We start from the raw sequence: 25,557 nt of genomic DNA on the forward strand, positions 1-25,557 counted from the left end.
CATTTACTAACAAAAATGTTTCATTTACTCCTTAGCCTACTAAAATCTTAGTAATTCTTTAAAACGCAATTTAAAAATCACTTGTCTTTGAGAACTTTCCTAATTAGTCAAAATCACGCTATTCTGTGTCTCACTCTCTCTGTCTTTCTCTGTGTGTCTGTGCCCCCATCTCTCTCTTTTTCTCTTTCTCTCTGCTGTGAGAAAGACTGTAGCTTCTGGAGTTCCATTATAACATTTAATGTTCTTTTGTATAGCTTAGCATTAGGGACGAATAGGTAGCAAACTTTCATGAAATATTTTTTGAATGATGAGTGAATGATCTTTCAGCAAAGGTGTTTCCAAATAGAACTTTTATCTTTTTTCAGGTTAAACAAGGGGCGGCACATCATCACATGATATTCCTTCCGGGCACATAAAACAATCAATCCTTTGACCTAAGCTTACAGTGAAAGGGAGGCAGAATGAGCCATCCTCAAGAACCCTTATTCTGCAGAAAGTAGCTCTCCCAACATATCTTGTTCTGTCTTTTGCTCAGAGAGATCCAGTTATTTTTTCCAGGGTCACACAGCTAAGAAGTAGAAGACATATTTCTATAACATCACATTGCCTCTCCTGTAGCAGCAATAACTAAATTGACAAGTATCACATTGTAAATGAGAAACATAATTTTTTTCCAAGATTTTTTATTTCCTCAGCAGTAGTATATACAGTATTAAAGTTGAATAATATGCTTTCTGATTTAAGCTGAGAACATGCACAGGTACTCTGTATTTTATTTTATTGTGATAATGAAGATTCAGTGAAAAGGATAAGGAACAAGATATTTTTATTAATATCCATTCATATTTGAACACTGATCTTCATATCATTCAAAAAACTTTTTCATCTTGATATATCTTTGTTGCTTCATCAATACAGAGGATTCTATGTGCTGACTTTTAAGGGTATTGATCATTTCTGATATGTAATATCTCATTAACTTTGACTTCCAATTTTTTTCCCATTAAAAAAAAGTAATAGTGATAAACATCTTCCTGCTATTGAATATGTTAACACAACCAATATAAAATATAAAAAAGAGATGTCATAGGTAATATAAGAATGAGATAATCTTAAACATCCTGTGTGTATGTTACTGAAGTTGGTGTAAGTCAGGTAGAACAAACCACTTTATAAATGGCCTGTGAGCCTATCAAAAACCTTAAGAGACCCTCACTGTCATAGGCTTATAAATATTACAGAAAAGTACCCACTTGTAGATAATAGGCCCAAGACCATATAACAGAAAGCTTTAAAAGGAAGACAAACTTTACTCAAGAAGGCTCCACATGGTAATAGAAGTTTGTGAGGCTTAAACACTCTCTACTTCCTCACCCATAGATCAGTATCACCTTGCTATTTTGCAGACAGTAAAGGTCTGAATGAGGGAAGAATGAGTGAGCATGATTCTGTGGAATTAGTAATTGTCTTAAACCCAATCATTGTGTTAGCTGTTACTTATATATATACTCTCCTTCATCTTGCACATAGAATTGTGGTTATTCTTCTTTCCTGTTACCTCTACTCTCGCATCCTTCTTTTAACTTCCCAATAACCATAGGTCATTGTCTCCAACCTAACTACCTGTCTTGATAAGGTTGCCACACTTCAAATGGATTAATTCAATCTTTGATATCATTTTCTCAAATGTTCCAAAATTAAGCCCAGTACAACTGTCTCTTCCCCAAGAGAAAACTCTCATCCTAGGTCAAAGCCATTGCTCCAGTTTCATTAACTCTGAGGAGGCATATGTGATAAAGAACACATTTAGTCATCTGTCCCAAAAAGGGTATACAAATGCTATGAAAGCTGTTGAGTGTACATTTTGGAATTACTTGTATGTTCTATTTATAACATTAAGATATTTTCATATATTTCAACATTTTTACACCAATTTAGTGAGTTCTGAGTATTGTAATTTCTATAATATAGGGATTACACCTTAATCTTGTAAGTGCTAATGGATTGATTTATACCCTTAGATTTGAGGAACCAGGTAGCGAGGAAAAGTACAATAAAAAGGATACTGGTAGTTTCACTGACACACCCTGTAGCTTCTTTGAATTTAAAACATAATGTCAGTACCATATATCAACAACACACTACCAAATGCCGCCTTTTTTTTTTTTTTTTCCTGATTGGCATTCTTCCATCTCTCTTCCTTTTTGGACTACATTGTGCAGACCTTTTACATTTGTATGCAGATATTCACATCACACACATTTATCCTCATGTGCAAATATACACACACTTGTAAAATACAGCCACGCATTTACAGAATATGTGATTGTTTCCATTAAATTCAGCTCTGCCAAAACAAAAAGATTAATCATAAATTAGCTCAAATATCTACTAGAGTTATTACATTTGTATATTATGCATATAAAATTTTGCATATTTAATAAACACTAGATTTTATACTCTTTATAACCCCCCAAAATAAAATTTCTTATCGTGAGGCCTATTTATATAATTGTTTCAGATACATTTAGGTAGGATATCTTTATGTTATCTAAGAGTTTCAGTGGTCAATGAAAAAGAGACTTAGGAAATAACATGTCTCATTTAAAATCTGTGTCTCCCTCCACCACCCCAATGTTCTGGGGTAAATTGACAACTAAACAATCCTTAGATTAATGTTTATCAATATTATTTGCTACTGGGAATAAAGAGAGCACAAATAGGGTTTCTAATCAACAATCTTTTCTTACCCGTTTTTAGATCTTTATTCCTTAGACTACAAATTATTGAATTCAACATGGGGGTCAAAACCACATAAAGTCACACATTTATCTATTTCCTGTGACTCTACAGCTGAGGGCTTCCGGTACATGGAGAGAGCTGTCCCATATAACAAAACCATCACAGTCAGGTGGGCTGCACATGTTGAAAAGGTTTTGCTTCATCCATCCACTGAGCTGATTCTCAGGATGTTGGAGAGAATTAAGGCATAAGAGTCACAAATGAGGAGCACTGACATAGGAATCAGAAGAACGCTAATCACCAGCATAAGAAATTCTACCATGGAGGTATCTACACAAATCAGTTTCAAGACAGCCAGAATTTCGCAAGTGAAGTGATTGATGATGTTATTACCACAGAGAGGCAACTGTAGCACAGACATTGTTTCTGCCAGGGTGGAAAGGCAGCCTGTCACCCAGAAGCCAGCGGCAATATGTGCACAAACCCTACTGTTCATGATGATGGGGGATATTTTAGGAGGTTGCAAATGGCTACATATCGGTCATACACCATCATAGACAGGAGCGCACACTCAGTGGAGCCCATGGCAAGAGAGGAGTACATCTGAGCAGCACATCCTGAGAATGAGATTCTGTTTTTCCCTGTAACAAAGTTTGCCAGCACTGGAGTGAGAGCAGAAGAGGTGTACCAGATGTCCAGAAAGGAGAGGTTGCTAAGAAAAAAGTACATGGGGAGTGCAAGTGGGAATCCAGGATTTTGATGGCGATCAGAATAATATTGGCCAGCAAGGTGATCAGGTACATCAGCAGGGACAGCACAAATATGATGATCTCAACTTTGGGGTTGTGAGTAAATCCCAGAAAAATAAAATTTGAAATTATTGTACAGTTTGTCTTGATGATTTTATTCCCTCATGTACATCTGTAATAGTGAGTAGAAGTATACACAGTATATGTTAAATAATTCAAGCTTGACTTTCAAGGAGAATTTTTAGTGATACTGTAAAAAGCAGTCATTGCCCTTCCAATATTACTACTAACATCATATTAATTATTCATCAAGTCAACATTTCCTGAATACATTATAGGTACTGGTTACACAGGGTTAAGAACTTGGTTGCTAACCAAAAGGTCGACAGTTTGAATCCACCATCCACTTCTTGGAAACCCTGTGGGGCAGTTCTACTCTGTCCTATAGGGTCACAATGAGTTGGAATTGACTCAATGGCAAGGAGTTTGGTTTGGTTTAAGGGCCTTATTACACAAAGTTTACTCTGAAACAACTCACAATCAAGTAAATAAACAATTACTGTACCAGAATATAAGAATGCCCCAGGGAGCTAGACAAATATGTGTCAGGACCCCGGCACTATGTTGAGGGTAGCTGCTCAGTGACAGTTTCTGAGAGTTAATCAAAAGATTCATTGGACCTAACCAGGGTAAGGAACAGGGGTGCTGGGCAAGGAGTAATCTTTGTAAATGTTACAATGAGAGAGGATTTGCTTGTAACTCATAAAACTGAAACTTATTTTAATATGATATTTATGCTGTACATTATGGAATTTCAGGGGATAAGGCTAGGATAGTAGGGAAAACCAACTCATTGTCATGCCACCTGACTTCTGTCCTCCAGAAGGCATTTTCTAATATGGAAATAATCTTCAATTCATTTTTTCCTTAGAAATCATTCTCAAAGGTTATTACATTATTAGAATGAAATTACTTGTGACATATCTCACAACTGACCACATATGGAGACATATGTTTAAAATCCACTGCCATACAATGAATCGGAATTGACTCGATGGCAAAGAGTTTTTATTAGAATACAGGATAAAGTTCAAATGAAGCATCATATACATGGGCTTCATGTTTTCATTGTTGCCAGCTTATCCAACCTCTTCTCGCAGTTCTCTACCCCACACACAGTTTATGCTCTGAAATAGCAACCAACTTGTAGTTCATCATATTCACCACATTAACTCAGGTTAAAAAACTCGGTATTCTTCATGATCTACTAAAATTTACACCCCCAAACCACGGGTGACTATGAAGCACTTTACTGATCATTTCCAGGGAGGTGAGTTGTAGACATTTCTAGTTCCCAACGTCCATCTTGACAGCACACACCACTACTTTCACAGAGGGCTTCTCTATTGGCCCTTCCACACACAGCAACCAATTTTCTACCTCTGGCTTTGGCTCTTCTTACTGGCCCTTCTTCACCACTCTCTTGCCCACTTTTACAGAAACAAAATGAGGATATTGTCTTGGTCATCTAGTGCTTTCTTGGTGGTATGAAGTCCCTCTGTGTCTCTGCTCACTTCTCTCTTTTATATCTCAAGAGAGACTGGCTTAAGACACTATCTAATCTTGTAGATCTCATCAATATAACTGCCACTAATCCATCTCATTACATCATATTGATAGGATTTACAACACATGGGGAAATCACATCAGATAACAAAAATGGTAGACTAATATAATACTGGGAATCATGACCTAGCCAAGTTGACATATTTTGGGGGGACACAACTCAATCCATGACAGATATATTCTCTTTTTCTCATGTAGATGGGTCCTCACCCATTCCTTTATCCTTATCTTATATTCTTACATCCAAGTCAATTTTATCTACTTTTTCTTTCTCTAAAGTGATTTCTGATTCCAGCCAAGATAAAGGTTTTCCAACATGTTCCACCGTTTCTTTTCTATAATGTCAGAGCCAAAATTGACTCAAGAGACCTTCTAATCCAACCCTCTCATTTTAAACTTGAGAGATTCTTAGAGGGACTTAATGATTTGCCTGAGGTAAATGAGTAAATCTGGGACATGAAACCAAATATCTGTCTCATGTTTGGTACTCCTTTCTCCAACTCAGTATTTCTTCCTACCACCTAGCACTTCTTTTAAAAGTAAGTACCTCTTTCCTGGTTTCCTGGTCTAGCTCACACCCATTAATAAATCTTGTAGAACTGAGAATACAGGCAGGGAAGGATAATGTCTACCCCCATTTACCTCAGCATATGTGATAAGCATCTTCTTTTTGGTTAACTTATACTTCAATATTCAGAGTTAAAGCTGATCTTCAAAAAGATCTTTCTTGTAAATCCAGCTCAGTGCTTAAAGAAGTAAATAATCTAACATTTTAAAGTATGATATCACTGCATGGAAACAATATTAAAATCAGTCGTGTGGAGGCATTTTTATTCAAAAGATAGCAGTGGAAAGGGATATGGATGGTCCTGGTTTGTAAAAGAATCAACCCAAATCTTGTGAGATTCACAAACTCTCAACATACATAGCTCTATTAATTAAATTTTTCTTTAATTCTTAGGAGAAATCGCACTGTGATTTGTTCTGCCAAAATCACCACCTATGACCCCCCCAAAATTCCAAAGTGTTGTCCCTGGAACTGAAACCTCCACCAACACTTCCCCTACTCCACTGTGGTTTCCGCCCTCCCCTAGCAGCCGGCCAAGCCAAGGCTTCTAACTACAGTTTGGCCTGACCATGCCTCGGCCCTAACCATGGTTTGAATTTGGTGCCAGAATCCCATGCATGCTCAAACCAGGATTTTGGCACATGCGCAGGGCCTGAAGAACTGTGTCCTCAACCTGACCCCCCATGTTGCTCCTTGTTTTCCCAAACAATAAATTTCCACTTTCCGTTTCCCCTGCAACTGGTGGTGTGGCATCTGTCTTATTTCAACCGGCTAATAGGACAGGACAATAATGCATGTTTGGTTACAGAACTAAGGCTGCAATTTAAGTCTCCTATTTTTATTGCTGTTAGAGACCTTCCAACTCCATTAACAATTTGGTGTTGTGATTCTGAAATATAAACCAGTTAAGAAACTTTCCAGTTCTCCAGAGTATAAGTTCTATTAATGGATGGGGAACAATGACAACAACAACAACAACAAAAATAGGTAAAAAATTTAAATTGTTTCAAATCATTCAGACTAGTAAAAGGCCTGCTTGAGCAGTAGTCCTATAAGTAGAACTTGAGGAGACTACTTGCCTATTCTTCTGCAGATTGCCTTTGGATTACACAACAAAGAGTGCGATTAAAAGAACTGTAGAAATGCCTTTCCAATATTCCCTGTTAGTTTGTAAAATGACACATTTATTCTCAGTAATCTGTTCAAATATCTCAGTAACCTGAGTAATAGAAGACAAAACATCCTTACTGAGCTCTGAAGTGACCCCAACATGAAGAGAGCAAGCAGTGATCAAATACTTTATTACTACCAAATACCCCTTGAATAGACTACCATGGAAGAAAGTCCTAAAAATCTCCTTCTGTTAAGATTACAGTGAAGAAAACCTTATGGAGCAGTTGTACTCCGTAACACATGGGGTCTGGTTTTCATGAGTCAGAATTGATGGCAACGGATTTGGTAGATCTCTGGGTTTCCTATTGTCATTTGTGAATAATGACAGGTTTTTCTTTCTCTCTAAGCCTCATAGGGAGACCTGAGGCACAGTGGTTAAGGGCTACCACTGCTAACCAAAAGGTTGGCAGTTCAAATTCACCAGCTGCTCCTTGGAAACCCTATGGGTCAGTTCTGCTCTGTCGTATAGGGTCGCAGTGAGACGGAATCAACTTAATGGTGATGGGTTTAATCCTCATACTGTCTTTTCTAAATGTACTGATTATGAATTAGTATTCTCAAAGGAGAATAGAATAACAGAAAGAGTCAAGTACAAATATCATCTAAAGTACTAGGCCTTCACACAGCACTAAAATGAAAGCTATCTTCCTTTCATCACAGATCAAATATTCAGATCCCTAAAAGATATTCAACTCAACATGTATTCATGCCTAATGTTTCTTTAGCACTGTTCTAGGTACATAAGATACACTTGTGAACAAAACAAACATTCTTGCCCTTGTAGAGCTTACACTCTAGCCAGAAAGATAGATGAAAAAAAAAAAAAATTAACAATACTGAACACTTGCTTCTGACTACAGTGGAGTAGCTGATGGACCCACTTATATAATTTTGGGATGACAATGAGGTGGATTTTGATAGGGATTGAGAGTAGATCAATGGTGAATAATTCCATCTTAACAATATTAAGTCTTCCAATTCATGAGCATAGTATTTCTTTCCTTTTATTTTGGGTCTTCTTTAATTTCTCTTGGTAACGTTTGATTGTTTTCAGTGTTCAAATCTTACATTTCCTTTGTCAAATTTGTTCCTAAGTATTTTAATGCTTTTTGATGCTGTTAATGAACTTGTCTTAAGCTCATCTTTGGATCGTGCATTGCTAGTGTATAAAAACTCAATTTGATAGATCCTATATCCTGCAACCTTGCGTTCATATATCCTGCAACCTTGCTGAACTAATTTATTAGTTCTAATTGTTTTTTTACTGCATCCTTAATATTTCCTATATACAAAATAATATCATATCCAAATAGAGGAGATTTTTTTGTATCTATAAACCAGAAAAAACAAACAAACCAACCCAGTGCCGTCAAGTCGATTCTGACTCATAGTGCCCATATAGGACAGAGTAGAACTGCCCCCATAGAGTTTCCAAGGAGCCCCTGGCGGATTTGAACGGCCGACCCTTTGGTTAGCAGCCGTAGCGTTTAACCACTACACCACCAGGATTAACAAGATATATTGGTGTGTAGTTTTTATTTTCCTTGTGATATCTTTGTCTAGTTTTTGTATCAGGGTAATATCGGACTCACAAAATGAGTTGTATTTGGAAGTATTCTTTCCTCTTCTAATTTTTGGAAGAGTTTGTGGAGGATTGGTATTTATTCTTTAAATGTTTGATAGAATTCATCAGTGAAGCTATCTGGTTGTACGCTTTTCTTTATGGGAGGTCTTTAAATTATAATCCAATCTCTGTACGTGTTATAGGTCTATTCAGATTTTCTTTTTCTTTTTTTTTTTCTGAGTTAGTTTCAATAGTTTCTTTCCAGGAATATTTTCATTTCATCTTAATGTACCTAATTTCTTGGCATACAATTGTTCATAATGTTCCTTTATAATTGTTCTTTTTATTTTTCTAAGACCTGTACTGTTCCCCTTCTTTCATTTCTGATTTTAGCAATTTGACTTTTCTTTTTTTCTTGATCACTCTACCTAAAGTTTTGCCGATGTTGTTGATTTTTACAAAGAACTAACTTGTGTTTTCTTTGATTATCTCTATTGCTTTTCTATTATCTATTTCATTTATTTCCACTTCAATACTTATTATTTCTTTCTTTCTTGAGTTTAGTTTGCTCTTCCTTTTCTATTTTCTTAAGGTAGAAGCTTAGACTATTGATTTTATATATTTCTTCTTTTTTAATGTAGGTGTTTATAAATTTCCTTCTAAGAAATGCTTTAGCTGCATCCCATAAGATATATGTTGTGTTTCATTTTTATTCAACTCAAAGTATAATTTACATTCCATTCTGATTTTATCTTTGATTCATTGATTATTCAGGTATGTGCAGTTGTGAATTTTTCAAATTTCCTTCTGATAATAATTTCTAATTTAATTTCATTCTGGCCATAGAACATATGTTGTATTATATTTATCATTTTAAGCTTATTAAAGCTTGTTGTATGGCCCAGCATTTGGACTATCCTGGAGAATGTTCCATGTGAAATTGAGAAGAATATGTATTTTGCTGTTGTCTGCTTGAGTGATCTATGGATGTTTAGTAGGTCTATTTTTTCATATATATTTTTTAAGTCTTCTATATTTTGTTGATCTTCTCCCTCATTGCTTTATTCATGATTTAAAGTGTAATTAAACTGTGAAATGTGGATCCCAAATTCTAAATAAAATCTTACCAGAATCCACAAGAACCTTAGAGTATTCATTCATCACAATAGATATTGTAAGGCCTAGTTTTTCCACTTTTCATTCTTGATATTAGCAATTTAGAATATGATCAACTCCAAAATATATTTATAAATTTAACCATGTTGATTATTGATGAATAAAAACCTAATAACTCATAGATGCTGAGAAAGCATTTGATAAAATTCTTTAATACTAACATTATTGTTGTTAGGCGCCACCGAATTAGTCCTGACTCAGAGCGACCCCCGGTACAACAGAACAAAACACTGCCTAGTCCTGCACAATCCTCACAATTGCTGCTGTATTTGAGGCCATTTTTCAGCCTCTGTGTCAATCCATCTCATTAAGGCTCTTCCTTTTTTTCACTGACCCTCTACTTCACCAAGCATGGTATCTTTCTACAGGGACTGATCCCTTCTGATAACGTGTTCAAAGTACATTAGATAAGTCTCACCATCCACGCTTCTAAGGATCGTTTTGGCTGTACTTCTTCCAAGATAGTTTTGTTCATTCTTCTAGCAGTCCATGGTATATTCAATATTCTTCACCAACATCACAATTCAAAGGCATCAATTCTCCTTAATTCTTCTTTATTCATTGTCCAGTTTTTGCATGCAAATGAGACAATTGAAAATACTGTGGCTTGGGTAGGTGCACCTTAGTTTTCAAAGTGATATCCTTGTTTTTAACATTTTAAAGAGGTGTTTTGCAACAGATTTGCACAATGCAATGTATCATTAGATTTCTTGACTGTTGCTTCTATGGGCATTGATTGTGGATCCAAGTAAAATGAAATACTTGACAACTTCAATCTTTTCTCCATTTATCATGATGTTGCTTATTGGCCCATTTGTGAGGATTTTTGTTTTCATTATGTTGAGGTGTAATCCATACTGAAGGCTGTAGTCTTTGCTCTTCATCGGTAAGCACTTCAAGTCCTCTTGAGTACATATACCTTGAGTGTATCCCACCTGAATTTGAATAGATTTGAAACACTGAGCATTAATGCCTGAAGACAAGTTGTGGAATGTTATCAAGGACATCATACATGAAGAAAGCATAAGGTCATTAAAAAGACAGGAAAGAAAGAAAAGACCAAAATGGATATCAGAAGAGACTCTGAAACTTGATCTTGAACATAGAGTGGCTAATGTGAAGGAAAGAAGCGATGAAGTAAAAAGCTGAACAGAAGGTTTCAAAGGGCAGCTCGAGAAAGCAAAGTATTATAAAGAAATGTGCAAAGACCTGGAGTTAGAAAACCAAATAAGAACATGCTCAGTATTTCACAAGCTGAAAGAAATGAAGAAAATATTCTAGCCTCAAGTTGCTATACTAAAGGATTCTATGAACAAAATACTGAAGGATGAGGAAGCATTAAAAGAAGACAGAAGGAACACAGAGCCAGTATACCAAAACTAATTGGTTGTCATTCAACCATTTCAGGAGACAGCATATGATCAAGAACAATGGTATGAAGGAAGAAGTCCAAGCTGTGTTGAAAGCATTAGCAAAAAACAAGGCTCCAAAAATTGATGAAATACCAAGTGAGATGTTTCAACAAACAGATGCAACGCTGGAAGTGCTTGTTCCTCTATGGCAAGAAATTTGGAAGGCAGCTACCCAGCAAACCATAGGAAGAGATCCATATTTGTGTTCATTCCAAAGAAAGGTGGTCCAACGGAATGTAGAAATTATCAAATGGGTACACTACATTTTTATCATTACTATAACATGCAAGTAAAATTTTGCCTTGGAGAATTCAAAAATGGAGGCAGAGCCAAGATGGTGGAATAGACAGACACTTCCGGAGAGCCCTCTTTACAACAAAGACCCCCCCAAAAAAACAAGTGAAATCAGTGTATTTATGACAAGTTTAGGAGCCCTGAATATCAAAGGCAAGCTTAGAAAATAAACTGAGGGGCAGAGGGAGGAAGAGACGGTTCAGAAGTGGAGAGGAGTTACCAGACCTGAATCACGGGGAGCCCTCAAGCACTATTCTCAGGAGCAGCGGCCGCAGGCTGGTACTAACTTTTGGCCACAGTTTCCTCAGGGAGAACCAGCCAGGCACACAGCCTACTCAAACCTCTGGAACCAGAGAAGAACAGCACTCTTGGCAAAGTTTAAGTAATTGTGTATATTTTACTGCCCCCCCACCCTATCTCACCCACCCGACCCCCCGCGTGCAAGCTGGCTTCAATAGCCGAATTCCCTGGGCCTAAGATAGGCCCTGCTGAGCACCTAGAGCCATGCTCCCAGCTTGGAGAAGGAAAAAATTTGCAATTCGGGGAACAGATAATTTGCCAGCTCTACTAACCTGGGGAGCTCAGGACAGAAGCAGCTCCTGTCCAAGCATAAATGGTCCGTGGACTTTCAGTACCTTTCCCCTCTGCATGGACCTGTGTGAGCCTGTTTCAGGACAATAGGCTCTTGTTGGCAGGCTCCAACTATTTCAGCTGTGCGGCAGAGGGGTGGGTGTTTGATGTTTGACATTGCTGTGCCTATTAAACAGGGTCTTCACCTACCCAAATCAAGGGCCTAAGGACTGGTAGCTCCACTCAGGTCACCCAGCCACCTGCAACAGGGGTCCAAGGATAACTGAAACCTCCTAGTCCTTACAACCAAAAACATTGGGTGTCCATGGTCTGTCTGCAGAACCCATCCACCTGTACACTCTAGGGAACAGGGACACGCTTTCCTCAGAGACACATGGGGGATAATTCTCAGCCTCCTGCCCTGTTCAGGGTGTGACCCCCCTGCTGCAACCAGATACCACTACCTACACCAATCACCCCTGCCCCTTTAAGACTGTAGGACAGAGACTATACCACACACTTGATGATCAGCTACCTGGACACCTGAGCTGAATTCATATAAGAAAAGTGAATGGACTCCTGGACTGATATACCTGATAACAGCTCTAGCCATCTGGGGACAGGATGTCAGAGCTCCAAAGGTGGAAATAATCAAGCTAGCTCACTCAAGCAGCACATTTGGCCATATCAAAACAAAACAAAGCAAGAAGCTACAACATGGTAAGCAAACATAAAATAAACTAATACGATAACTTACAGATGGCTCGGAGACCCCAGCTGATATCAAGTCACATAAAGAAACACACCATGGTCGCCTCAATAAGCTCTCAAAACAAAGAATCCAGGGATCTTCTAGATGAAAGTGCCTTCCTGGAATTACCAGAGGCAGAACACAAAAGATTACTACACAGAACTCTTCAAGATATCAGGAAGGAAATGAGGCAATACACAGAACAACCCAAGGAACACATAGATAAAGCAATTGAAGAAATTAAAAAGATTATTCAGGAGCATAATGAAAAATTTAATAAGCTGGAAAAATCCATGGACAGACAGCAATAAGAAATTCAGAAGATTAACAATAAAATACAGAAGTAGACAACTCAATAGAACGTCAGAGAAGCAGATTTGAGCAAGTGGAAGGTACAATTTCTGAACCTGAAGATAAAGCACTTGGCACTAATATATTTTTAAAAATCAGATAAAAGAATTAAAAACAACAAAAAAGAAGAAACCTAAAGAATCATGTGGGACTCTATCAAGAGAAATAACGTACGAGTGATTGGAGTACCAGAACAGGGAAGGATAACATAAAATATGGAGGGAATTGTTGAAGATTTGTGGGCAGAAAACTTCCCTGATATCGTGAAAGATGAGAAGATATCTACCCAAGATATTCATCGAAGTCCACATGAGGTAGATTTTAAAAGAAAGTCACCAAGAATATTATTATCAGACTTACCAAAACCAAAGATAAAGAGAGAATTCTAAGAGCAGCGAGGGATAAATGGAAAGTCACCTACAAAGGAGATTCAATAAGAATAAGCTCGGACTACTCAGCAGAAACCATGCAGGCAAGAAGGCAATGGGATGACTTACATAAAAAATTGAAGGAAAAAAATTGCCAGCCAAGAATCATACATCCAGCAAAACTGTCTCTCAAATATGAAGGTGCAATTAGGACATTTACAGATGAATGCAAGTTTAGGGAATTCGTAAAAAGCAAACCAAAACTACAAGAAACACTAAAGGCGTTCCTTGGTTAGAAAATCAATAATATCAGTTATCAACCCAAGACTAGAACAGCGGGCAGAGAAATCAGAAGTCAACCCACACAGGGAAATCACAAAAAACAATCGACATAAAAAAACGCTCAAAACAGGGTAACAGCAAAGTTATTATGTAAAAGAAGACAACATTAAAACAAAACAACAAAAAAAACAATAAAGAGGGACTAAGAAATGTAGTCATAGATCTTCCATATGGAGAGGAAGATAAGGCGATAAAAAGAAATAAAAGTTAGGTTTCAATTTAGAAAAATAGGGGTAAATAATAAAAAATAATAATAATAAGGTAACCACAAAGGAGAAAAACTATCCTACTTATCAAAATAAAAAAGAAGAAAAAATAGAGACTCAGCAGAAACAAAATCAACAACAATGAATATGAGGAAAGGACATTATATAAAGATAACCTACTCAGCACATAAAATTGAGTGGGAAAAAGAAACTGTCAATGACACACAAAAAAAGACATCAAAATGATGGCACTAAATTCATACCTATCCATAATTACCCTGAATGTAAATGGACTAAATGTACCAATAAAGAGACAGAGAGTGGCAGAATGGATTAGAAAACAGGATCCAGCTATATGCTGTCTACAAGAGACATACCTTAGGGACACAAACAAAAACTCAAAGGATGGAAAAAAAAATATCAAGAAAACAACAATCAAAAAAGAGCAGGAGTGGCAATATTAATTTCTGACAAAATAGACTTTAAAGTTAAATCCATCATAAAGGATAAGGAAGGACACTATATAATGATTAAACAGACAATATAACCCAGTGCCGTTGGTATATATAGCAGACAATATACCAAGAAGATATAACCATATTAAATATTTATGCACCCAATGACAGGGCTACAAGATACATAAAACAAAATCTATCAGCAATGAAAAGTGAGATAGACAGCTCCACAATAATACTAGGAGAATTCAACACACCACTTTTGGTGAAGTACAGGACATCCGGAAAGAAGCTCAATAAAGACACGGAAGATCTAAATGCCACAATCAAACAACTTGATGTCATCAACATGTACAGAACACTCCACCCAACAGCAGCCAAATATACTTTCTTTTCTAGTGCACATGGAACATTCTCTAGAATAGACCAAATATTAGGTCATAAAACAAGACTTAGCAGAATCCAAAATACTGAAATATTACAAAGCAGCTTCTCTGACCATAAGGCCATAAAAGTAGAAATAAATAACAAACAAACAAACAAAAAAAAAAAACAGGGAAAAGAAATCAAACACTTTGAAATGGACAATACCCTGCTCAAAAAAGACTGGATTATAGAAGACATTAAGGATGGAATAAAGAAATTCATAGAATCCAAAGAGGATAAAAACACTTCCTATCAGAACCTTTGGGACACAGCAAAAGCAGTGCTCAGAGGTCAATTTTTATCAATAAATGCACACATCCAAAAAGAAGCAATGGCCAAAATAAAAAAATTATCCCTACAACTTGACCAAATAGAAAGGGAGCAACAAAAGAAATCGTCAGGCACCAGAAGAAAACAAATAATAAAAATTAGAGCTGAACTAAATGAAATAGAAAATAGAAAAACAATTGAAGGAATCAACAAGACCACAAGCTGATTCTTTGAAAAAATCAATAAAATTGATAAAGCATTGGCCAAACTGACAAAAGAAAAACAGGAGAGGGAACAACTTACCCGAATAAGAGATGAGATGGGCAATATTACAACAGACCCAACTGAAATTAAAAGGATCATATCAGATTACTATGAAAAACTATACTCAAACAAATCTGAAAACCTAGAAGAAATGGATGAATTCCTAGAAACACACTACCTACCTAAACTAACACAAACAGAGGTAGAACAATGAAATAGACCCATAACGAAAGAAGAGATCAAAAAGGTAATCAAAAAACTCCCAACAACAACAATAAAAAAAAGCCCTGGCCCTGACAGCTTCACTGCAGAGTTCTACCAAACTTTCAGAGAAGAGTTAACACCACATAGAAAAGGACGGAATACTCCCAAACTCATTCTATGAAGCCAGCATATCCCTGATACCAAAGCCAGGTAAAGACACTACAAAAAAAGAAAATTACAGACCTATATCCCTCATGAACTTAGACGTAAAAATCCTCAGCAAAATTCTAGCTAATAGAGTTCAACAACATATCAAAAAAATAATTCACCATGACTAAGTGGGATTTATACCAGGTATGCAGGTTCAACATTAGAGAAACAATGTAAGCCATCATATAAATAAAACAAAAGAACCACATGATTTTATCTATTCATACAGAAAAGGCATTTGACAAAGTTTAACACCCATTCATGATAAAGACTCTCAGCAAAATAGGAATAGAAGGAAAATTCCTCAACATAATAAAGGGCATTTATACAAAGCCAATGCCCAACATCACCCTAGATGGAGAGAGCCTGAAAGCATTCCCATTGAGATCAGGAACCAGACAAGGATGTCCTTTATCACCGCTCTTATTCAACATTGTGCTGGAGGTCCTAGCCAGAGCAATTAGGCTAGACAAAGAAATAAAGGGCATCCAGATTGGCAAGGAAGAAGTGAAAGCATCTCTATTTGCAAATGACATGATCTTACACACAGAAAACCCTAAGAAATCCTCAAAAACTCCTGAAACTAATAGAAGTGTTTAGAAGAACATCGGGATACAAGATAAACACAAAAATCAGTTGGATTCCTCTACACCAACAAAAGAACATCGAAAAGGAAATCACCAAATCAGTCCAATTTACTGTAGCCCCCAAGAAGATAAAATACTTAGGAATAAAACTTACCAGAGATGTAAAAGACTTACACAAAGAAAACTACAAAACGCTCCTGCAAGAAACCAAAAGAGACCTACAGAAGTGGAAAAACATATCTTGCTCATGGATAGGAAGACTTAACATTACAAAAATTTCAACTCTGCCAAAAGTGATCTATAGATTTAATGCAATTCTGATCCAAATTCCAATGATTTTTTAAAATAATTTTTATTGTGCTTTAAGTGAAAGTTTACAAATCAAGTCAGTTCCTCACACATAAACTTAAATACACCTTGCTACATACTCCCAATTACTCTCCCCCTAATGAGACAGCCCGCACCCTCCCTCCACTCTCTCCTTTCATGTCCATTTCGACAGGTTCTAACCCCATCTACCCTCTCATCTCCCCTCCAGGCAGGAGATGTCAACATAGTCTCCGGTGTCCACCTGGTCCAAGAAGCTCACTCCTCACCAGCATCCCTCTCCAACCCATTGTCCAGTCCAATCCCTCTCTGAAGAGTTGGCTTTGGGAATGGTTCCTGTCCTGGGCTAACAGAAGGCCTGGGGACCATGACCTCCAGGGTCCTTCTAGTCTCAGTCAGACCATTAAATCTGGTCTTTTTATGAGAAATTGGAGTCTGCATCCCACTGCTCTAGTGCTCCCTCAGGGGTTCTCTGTTGCGTTCCCTGTCAGGGCAGTCATCGGTTGTAGCCAGGCACCATCTAGTTCTTCTGGTCTTAGGATGATGTAGTCTCTGCTTCATGCAGCCCTTTCTGTCTCTTGGGTTCGTAATTACCTTGTGTCCTTGGTGTTCTCCATTCTCCTTTGATCAAGGTGGGTTGAGACTCATTGATGCATCTTAGATGGCTGCTTGCTAGCATTTAAGACCCCAGACACCGCTTTCCAAAGTGGGATGCAGAATGTTTTCTTAATAGATTTTATTAAGCTGATTGACTTAGATGTCCCCTGAAACCATGGTCCCCAACCCCTGTCCCTGCTACACTGGCCTTTGAAGCATTCAGTTTATTCAGGAAACTTCTTTGCTTTTGGTTTAGTCTGGTTGTGCTCACCTACCCTGTATTGTGTGTTGTCATTCCCTTCACCTAAAGTAGTTCTTATCTACTATCTAAATAGTGAATAACCCTCTCTCACCCTCCCTCCCTGCCCCCTCTCGTGAACACAAAAGAATGTTTTCTTCTCAGTTTAAACTATTTCTCAAGTTCTTATAATAGTGGTCCTTTGGCAACTGACTAATTTCACTCAGCATAATGCCTTCCAGGTTCCTCCATGTTATTAAATGTTTCACAGATTCATCATGGTTCTTTATCAATGCGTAGTATGCCATTGTGTGAATATACCATAATTTATTTATTTGCTCATCCATTGATGGGCACCTTGTTTGCTTCCATCTTTTTGCTATTGTAAACAATGCTACAATAAACATGGGTGTGCATATATCTGTCTGTATAAAGGCTTTTATTTCTCTAGGATATATTCCGAGGACTGGGATTGCAGGATCGTATTTTTTTTTTTTTTATGGTAGTTCTGTTTTTTGAGGAAGCGCCAACTCAATTACCAAAGTGGTTGTACCATTTACATTCCCACAAGCAGTGTGTAAGTGTTCCAATCTCTCCACAGCCTCCCCAACATTTATAATTTTGTGTTTTTTGGATTAATGCCAGCCTTGTTGGAAAGAGATGAAATCTCATTGTAGTTTTGATTTGCATTTCCCTAATGGCTAATGATTGTGAGCATTTCCTCATGTACCTGTTAGCTACCTGAATGTGATCTTTAGTGAAGGGTCTGTTCATATCTTTTGCCCATTTTTTTATTGGGTTATTTGTCTTTTTGTAGTTGAGTTTTTGCAGTATTATGTAGATTTTAGAGACCAGGCGCTGATCGGAAATGTCATAGCTAAAAACTTTTTCCCATTCTGTAGGTAGTGTTTTTACTCTTTTGGTGAAGTCTTTGGATGAGCATAGGTGTTCGATTTTTTGGGACTCCCAGTTAACTAGTTTTTCTTCTGCATTCTTAATAATGTTTTGTATACTCTTATGCCATGTATTAGGGCTCCTAACATTGTCCCTATTTTTTCTTCCATGATCTTTACAATTTTAGATTTTATATTTAGGTCTTTGATCTATTCTGAGCTCGTTCTTATGCATGGAGTGAGGTACGGGTCTTGTTTCATTTTTTTGCAGATGGATATCAAGTTATGCCAGCACCACTTGTTAAAAAGACTGTCTTTTCCCCATTTAACTGCTTTGGGGCCTTTGTCAAATATCAGCTGCTCATATGTGGATGGACTTTTGTCTGGATTCTCAATTCTGTTCCATTGGTCTATGTATCTGTTGTACAAGTACCAGGCTGTTTTGACTACTGTGGCAGTATAATAGGTTCTAAAATCACGTAAAGTAAGGCCTCCCCCTTTGTTCTTCTTTTTCAGTAAGCTTTACTTATCCAGGGCCTGTTTCCCTTTAATATGAAGTTGGATATTTGTTTCTCCATCTCATTAAAGGAAGTCGTTGGAAATTGGATTGGAATTGCATTAAATGTATAGATTGCTTTTGGTAGAAAAGACATTTTTGTTTCTCTCTTTCTATTTTTTCTTGTTGTAGGGATAATTCTTTGATTTTGGCCCTTACTTCTTTTTGGATGTGTGCATTTATTGATATAAATTGACTTCTGAGCACTGCTTTCGCTGTGTCCCAAAGGTTCTGATAGGAAGTGTTTTCATTCACATGGGATTCTATGAATTTCTTTATTCCATCCTGATTGTATTCTATAATCCAGTCTTTTTTGAGCAGGGTATTGTTCAGTTTCCAAGAGTTTAATTTCTTTTCCCTGTTTTTTCTGTTATCGATTTCCATTTTTATGGCCTTATGGTCAGATGAGATGGTTTGTAATATTTCAGTGTTTTGGATTATGCTAAGGCTTGCTTTATGACCTAATATGTGGTCTATTCTAGAGAATGTTCCATGTGCACTAGAAAAGAAAGTATACTTGGTTGCTGTTAGGTGGAGTGTTCTGTATATGTCTATGAGGTCAAGTTGCGTAATGGTGGCATTTAGATCTTCCGTGTCTCTACTGAGTTTCTTTCTGGATGTCCTGTCCTTCACTGCAAGTGGTGTGTTGAAGTCTCCTATTATTATTGTGGAGCTGTCTATCTCACTTTTCAATGCCGATAGAGTTTATGTATCTTGTAGCCCTGTCATTGGGTGCATAAATATTTAATATGGTTATATCTTCTTGGTATATTGTCCTTTTAATCATTATGTAAGAAAGAACACTTCCTTCCTTATCCTTTATGATGGATTTAACTTTAAAGTCTATTTTGTCAGAAATTAATATTGCTACTCCTGCTCTTTTTTGGTTGTTGTTTGCTTGACATATTTTTTTTCATCCTTTGAGTTTTAGTTGTTTGTGTCTGTAAGTCTAAGGTGTGTCTCTTGTAGGCAGCATATAGACATATCTTGTTTTTTAATCCATTGTGCTACTCTCTGTCTCTTTATTCAGCGTAATTATGGAAAGGTATGAATTTAGTGCTATCATTTTGATGTCTTTTTTTGTGTGTTGTTGACAGTTTCTTCTCCCCACTTAATTTTATGTGCTGAGTAGATTATCTTTACATATTGTCCTTTCATCATATTTGTTGTTGTTGATTTTGTTTCTGCTGAGTCTCTACTTTTTTCTTGTATTTTATTTTGATGAGTAGGGTAGTTTGTCTCCTTTGTGGTTACCTTGTTATTTACCCCTATTTTTCTAAATTTAAAGCTAACTTTCATTTCTTTGTATTGCCGTATCTTCTCCTCCATATGGAAGATATATGATTACATTTCTTAGTCCCTCTTTATTGTTTTAATGTTGTCTTCTTTTACATAATAACTTCACTGTTACCCTATTTTGAGCTTTTTTTCATAGTCTTACCATTTTTTATTTTTATTTTTTTACTTCTCTGTCTGGGTTGACTTCCGGTTGCTCTGCCCAGTGTTCTAATCTTGGGTTGATACCTGACCTGATACTATTGATTTTCTAACCAAAGAACTCCCTTTAGTATTTCTTGTAGTTTTGGTTTGGTTTTTATGAATTCCCTAAGCTTCTGTTTATCTGGAAATGTCCTAATTTCACTTTCATATTTAAGAGACAGTTTTGCTGGATATATGGTTCTTGTTTGGCAATTTTTTTCCTTTGATTTTTTAAATATGTCATCCTATTGCCTTCTTGCGTGTGTGGTTTCTGCCGATTAGTGCAAGCTTATTCTTATTGGCTCTCCTTCGTAGATGACTTTTTGTTTATCCCTGGCTGCTCTTAAAATTTTCTCTTTGTCTTTGGTTTTGGCAAGTTTGATTGTAATATGTCTTGGTGACTTTCTTTTAACATCTACCTTATGTGGAGTTCGATGAGCATCTTGGATAGACATCTTCTCATCTTTCACGATATCAGGGAGTTTTCTGTCAACAAATTTTCAACAATTCTTTCTGTATTTTCTGTTATCCCTCCCTGTTCTGGTACCTGGGCTTTCCTCTTTTACCTTTAATTGTGCTCATGTTCATAAACCAAGAGGCAGTCATTCAAACAGAACAAAGGCTTAATATCAGGAAAGGTGTGCATCAGGGTTATAGCCTTTTACCATATTTATTCAATCTGCATGCTGAGCAAATAACCCAAGAAGCTGTACAATATGAAGAAGAATGTGGCAACACGATTGGAGGAAGACTCATTAACAAGCTGCGATATGCAAATGCACAATCTTCCCTGTTGAAAGCGAAGAAGACTTGAAGCACTTACTGACGAAGATCAAAGACTATAGCCATCAGTATGGATTACACTTCAACATAAAGAAAACAAAAATCCTCACAACTGGACCAATAAGCAATATCAGGTAAAGGGACAAAAGACTGAAGTTGTCAAGGATTTCTTTTTTTACTTGGACCCACAATCATCTCCCATGAAAGCAGCAGTCACTAAATCAAACAACTTACTGCATGGGCAAATCTGCTGCAAAAGACCCCTTTAAAGTGTTAAAAGCCAAAGATGTCACTTTGAGGACTAAAGTGCACCTGACCCAATCCATGGTATTTTCAATCACCTCAGATGCATGGGAAAGCTGGGCAATGAATAAGCAAGGTCAAAGAAGAATTGAATTATGGGACTGGCAAAGAATATTGAATATACCATAGACCACCAGAAGAATGAACAGATCTGTCTTGGAAGAAGTATAGCCCAAGTGCTCCTTGGAAGTAAGGATAGCAAGACTTTTTCTCACGTACTTTGGACACTTTATCAGAAACGACCAGTCCCTGTCAAAGGACATCATGTTTGGTAAGGTAGAGGATCAGTGAAAAAAAGTAAGACCCTCAACAAGATGGATTGACACAGTGGCTGCAACAATTGGCTCAAACATAGCAATAATTGTGAGGATGGTGCAGGACTGGGCAGAAATACTGGGGTCAAGTAGTACTGGAGAGTGGAGTCAGCTGGAAGAAACTCAGGAAATGAGCATGAAGATAACCATGAAAGACTCCTGCTCCAGGGTTTCCATTTGGGTACCTGATGATCTTCTCCATAGATCACATGTGAGGGTGCCGACAGCAGTTTTTCAAAGGATCTGTGGATGGGCCACTCCTGGAGGTGATCTGGAGGTGAGAGGTTGGCCACAACTGTATAGGCAGGACCTAAGACAGAGAAAGGCACATTGAAAGCTCATGAGGACATCACCAAAGCTCTCTGTGAATATTTGCCTATCATCTGTCCTGCCCCAGAGGCTATGCCCAGTCTGAATATGTCCAGGGGCAAAGTCCTTCAGTGTCACTGGTTAAATGCACATGTTGCTAAAGAGCAAACAGGAGTGGAGGCTGGCTCATAGTTTTCTTCCAAATGCTTCAGGGTTGCAGGCCCATTGTGCTGATAAGCAGAGGGAACCTATGGATAAGGCCCATCCCCTCATTCTCTGCCCGGCTCAGGGTACTCTCTAATGTTCAATGCCATCTTAATCCACTCACTAAAGGACCATAAAGATGAATATAGAAGAGACAAACCTGAAGATACTTCATCGTCCCTTTTATAGTCCAGGATCCTCTGTAGGACCATTCTAAAAGACAAGCCAAAGGTTGCCCTTATGAAAAGTCCAGTGTAGGTGCTGGAGGCTTGTCAGCATGCGGACACCTCTATATAACTTTGGAATTAGGTGGCTTTTCACTCTGAAAGTAATCCAATCATTAAGGGTCTTTCCCATGTACAACAGCAAAAATACAGATGAGACCGTGCTTGTATTATCATTGGTATTCAAATAAAACTTCCTTACAGGTATTTACTGGAGGAACATTCTTCCAATTTTGCTCCCCTGCAGAGAGCCTCTGAGCCCTGAAGTCGTAACAGTCAAGTTCCCGTGAGATGTGTTGACATCCACGCACCTGTCCATTAGTGGTCCTTGTAGAGATCTTCCACCTGGAATTTGACAGACAAGACATATGGTCCAGACCCATCCCTCCTCCAAAAACCAAAGGTTAATTTCTGCCCCAGGGGTGAACATCAATGGGGGTCCTCTAGTGACCCAGCAGTCAACAGTCAAAGGAGTTCTGTAAAAATGGTCGGCTTCTCAGACCTCTTCCTCTAACTTTAGGAGGGGGAAAGAGAATCAAGATCGGGATCAGCCCATGGGGACCATGGTCTCTGGGAATATCTAGTTCAATTGGCATAACATAGTTTATAAAGAAAACGTTCTACATTCTACTTTGGTGAGTAGCGTCTGGGGTCTTAAAAGCTTGTGAGTTGCCATCTAAGATACTCCACTGGTCTCACCGACTGGGAGCAAGGGAGAATAAAGAAAAATAAAGACACAAGGGGAAGATTAATCCAAAGTACAAATGGACCACAACTACCACAGCCTCCACCAGACTGAGTCTAGTACAACTAGGTGGTGCCTGGCTACCATCACTGACTGTTCTGACAGGGATCACAATAGAGGGTCCCAGACAGAGCTGGAGAAAAATGTAGAAAATTCTAATTCACAAAAAAAAGACCTGACTTACTGGCCTGATAGAAACTGGAGAAATCCTGAGAGTATGGCCCTGAATACCCTTTTAGCTTGGTAACGAAGTCACTCCTGAGGTTCACCCTTCAGCCAAAGATTAAGCCCATAAAACAAAATGAGACTAAAGGAGCACACCAGTCCAGGGGCAAGGACTAGAAGGCAGGCGGGGACAGGAAAGCTGGTCATAGGGAACTCAAGGTTGAGAAGGTAGAGTGTTGACATGTCGTGGGGTTGGTAATCTATGTCATAAAAAAATATGTGTACTATTTAATGAGAAGTTAGTTTGTTCTGTAAGCCTTCATCTGAAGTACAAAAATATAAATAAATAAAAATGTGGCAATAATTTCATATTTGCCCAAGCAAATAGTCTATCAAAAGTAGACATTAATTTAAAACTAGCTAGAATTATGGTAATGATTATGGTATTTGAGCAATATTTTTAAATGAACTAATGTAATATTGCAGAAAATAAAACAAAGTCTACATATGTACGGGGCTCAGTATAAAATGGACTATGGAGGTTTTTTATTATTTAATCATTATCTGACTATACTTACGTAATCAGTTTTGATGAAACAAAGTAAAGCTTACTTAATTTAGCTTAAAGCCTTATCATCTACAGTTTGACTAAATTATAAAATTTAAATTTGCCATGTAAGGCAACTTTAGATTTTGTAAAAGTTGGAAAAGTTGAAAAAAGCCTAACATTAGTTAACCTCTTTATATCTTTATTCATTTAATTATTCCAAGGGAAATTATAATATACACCTTATAGAACTATTTTAAGAATTAGACTTAGCGTATTTAAGTAAAATAAATAGCACATAATAGGTGCTGAGTAATTTTATATTTTAGTAAATGGCTATGGTATTTGTACCTTTATAACTCCAGATGGGAAACACTCCATTCATGTCATTCATGAGATGACAACTGGTATAATATTTGAGTGACTTTGCCAGAAAATATTATTATATAGCTGCTCCATATGTAGCTGTAGTTCAATAATAATGAAATGAAAACATATTTTGAAGAATTCTGAAAAATTACTATACTAACAAAATCTGCAAAAAAAAAAAAAAAAATGAAGGAAAAAAAAAAAAAGATCAGGATCAGTCCATAACTGATTCCCATGAGGTGGAAGTCTGACATACCTCCACTTTCTAAACATTTTATCAATTCTGACACCAGCCGTCCCTCCCACAGCACTCTCTACTTCTCTCCTGGGTTCAATGATTCACTAAAGTAGCCACGCAGAACTCACAGACCATCAGACCATACTCGTAAATATGGGGTTTATTATGGAAGTAACCAGTTACATTTCAGGATCAGGATCAACCGGAAGTTACAGGACAAATCAGAATACACATCTTCAGTCAGGACAGCTTCTTGGCTGCTGCCACCAGGCCCTCTGCTCATGGTCTGGGCCCTGAACTCTTGGACTCAGCACTGAACTCTCAGCCTAGGCCCTTGGCTCTCAGCTTGGGACCCCACTCGGGCCTGGCCTCTTCCCTTATTGAGGTCTGGCCTCTGCCTCCACTCAGGCCTGCCTCTGCAGTGCTAGGACAAGTGTTACAGCTTTTTGGCTCCACCAACAAACTCCCGGAAGCACACTACTCCGCCAGGAAGCCTCCTGCCCAAAGATGCTCAGCTCTTTCTCTCCATGGTTTGGCATGCCCACTGTAGCCACCCACTCTGCACGCAGGGCAGCCCAGTGCACCATCTCACACCAGTGTCCTGCAGTTCTGCACCACGGCTGCCTACAGCATTACTACTGTCTCTTAGGTCTAGGAGGTTCTCAGTAGAGGAACCCTGGGTTCAAAGACATGCTCTGCTCCCAGCTCTTCTTGATGATAGTGAAGTCCCCCTCCCATCTCTGGAACTGACTTATTTTAAGCGTAATGGGATGGCAAATCTGACCAATCCTCTACTAGGATTCCATGCATCTTATTTGCAATAGTACCACCCCCCAAGGGTTCCATGCACCTTATTTGTAGTATTAGCAGGCTGTCCAATCCCCTGGGTGGGCCACAAGGACCTTATTTGCAAATTCCTACCCAATTATTTTGTGGGAGTCACAAGACCATGGCTAAA

At 37.8% G+C, this 25,557-nt stretch overlaps 1 pseudogene; it reads right to left on the minus strand.

The window, feature by feature from the left end:
- Positions 1–2,688: 2,688 nt before the first annotated feature.
- On the minus strand, positions 2,689–24,882 carry LOC126067310 (olfactory receptor 13F1-like; annotated as a pseudogene).
- Between the last annotated feature and the right edge of the window lie 675 nt (positions 24,883–25,557).

Source organism: Elephas maximus, chromosome 2 (genome assembly GCF_024166365.1).
Source record: "Elephas maximus indicus isolate mEleMax1 chromosome 2, mEleMax1 primary haplotype, whole genome shotgun sequence".
Lineage (NCBI taxonomy): Eukaryota > Metazoa > Chordata > Mammalia > Proboscidea > Elephantidae > Elephas > Elephas maximus.